Raw genomic sequence first — 1,836 nt, 5'->3', positions numbered from 1 at the left:
CTTCTGTGAGATACTGTATATATATATATATATATATATATATATATAAACCTGACACAGAGGGCACTAACTACCATTATTCAACCAAGCAGCCACAGTTATTTATTTATAAAGAATCTCAAAAAGTTCAAATATCATTTGACAAGTTACCATAGTCCTGGGTGACATATCATTCTAGAATAAATTTTTTATGACTATTTTTAACCATTAAAACATAACTATTAGCTGTAACTATAAAAAGCAAGCTTAACCCCTTGACGCATAAATTTTTATAATAACAAATCTTTTTTTTTTTTTAATTACTATAATATTTCCCAATAATTTATAGGAACAAAACCATCGATTGGACAGATTTGTAATTCTCAATCTGTCCAATTGATGATTTTGTCAGAGTTACAAATCTGTCCAATAGATGATTTTGTCATACATCTTCAATTTATTTTATGAAATGCATATATTTTGTATTAAAAAAAATACAAAAAATGTAGCCCTTCATGTGACAAAGGGTTAACCGGCACCATATGCACTATTTAGCATAGTGTCTAGTGGTTTGTTTGAGAACATCTCTGTTTTGTCTTTTAACTCTGTGTGTTGTGTTTTAGCAGGCAGCTTTAGCTGGGATGAAGCATTATAAGCCTGACAGACTAAGTTAGTCATCACCTTCTTCTATATTCACTTTCACTGTGTTCTCTCTATAGAGACTCGCAAGACATTTCTGTTGCAGAACTCTGACGTCTAAGGGGTTCAACCACAAAAACAGACATCATAATCACAACATACAACACACAAAATCCATAAACTGGCACATATACACAATATCTGTACGTCTAAGATTTAATAACAGCTAGTAGACTGAAATCTTACTAGACGTAGTGTTGATGTGAGCAGCCTTTCCATCAGCTGTGACTTTCAGAAATATCTACAGGACACAAAAGAGACAAACTTTGTTTTTTACATGTTGTACAAAGCAAGATGATGGTGCTTTGTAAAATGCTGATCCCTAAAATAAAATAATAAAATAAAATAAAAAAAAATAAAAAATAAAAAATAATAATAAAATAAAATAATAAAATAAAATAAAATAAAATAAAATATAAAAGTAAAATAAAATACAATAAAATAATAATAAAATAAATAAATATATAAATAAATTTGTTACAGAGAATGTTTTACAATGTCTTTTTCAGTAAGGTCTACATTTCCATTTTACATGATATTTATGTATGGCTCCCATAGCTGATCAAAGTCTTTCCGTCTACCCTTAGCAATGTAAGTTAGCCTTTCCAGTCCGATACAGTTCGATAACTCCTTTGTCCACATTTTCATAGATGGAGCATCCATACTCTTCCAGCCTAATGCAATAACTCTTCTGGGTTGAAGGAGACCAAAGTCTACAAGTTTAATCTGCCTTGATGTTTGTATAACGTCCATTGGATATATTCCAAGAATACAAAGTTTTACATTCAAAGGAATTGCAATATTAAACATGTCTGACAAACATTTTATAACCTCCTTCCAAAAGTTTTGTATCTTTGGACATTCCCAGAGGCAATGATACAGTGTACCTTTATCGTCCAAGCATTTAGAACACACATCTGGAATGTTAGCGGACATTTGATGAAGTTTGACAGGCGTTATATAGGTTCTCAGTAACCATTTATATTGAAGTAATTTAAACCTTGTATTTATTGTCTGCGTTTGTGCTTTAAGACAAGCATAGTTCCAGTCTTCCTCATCTATATCTTCCTGTATATCCATTTTCCAGGCATTTAATTTGTCCAATGTTGATTCAGTACTGTGTTTCACCATTAAATTATAGTACACAGATACGTGACC

General features: G+C 30.9%; 1 pseudogene; it reads right to left on the bottom strand.

Annotated features, from left to right (window-relative positions):
• The window catches only part of LOC107697774 (retinal-specific ATP-binding cassette transporter-like), a 39,848-nt pseudogene that overhangs the window by 11,367 nt on the left and 26,645 nt on the right, over positions 1 to 1,836 (bottom strand).

The sequence above is a fragment of the Sinocyclocheilus anshuiensis genome, unplaced genomic scaffold, assembly GCF_001515605.1.
Source record: "Sinocyclocheilus anshuiensis isolate Anshui unplaced genomic scaffold, SAMN03320099.WGS_v1.1 scaffold886, whole genome shotgun sequence".
Taxonomy (NCBI): Eukaryota; Metazoa; Chordata; class Actinopteri; order Cypriniformes; family Cyprinidae; genus Sinocyclocheilus; species Sinocyclocheilus anshuiensis.
The sequence above is the reverse complement of the archived record's forward strand: the minus strand, read 5'-3'. Positions and strand labels throughout refer to the sequence as shown.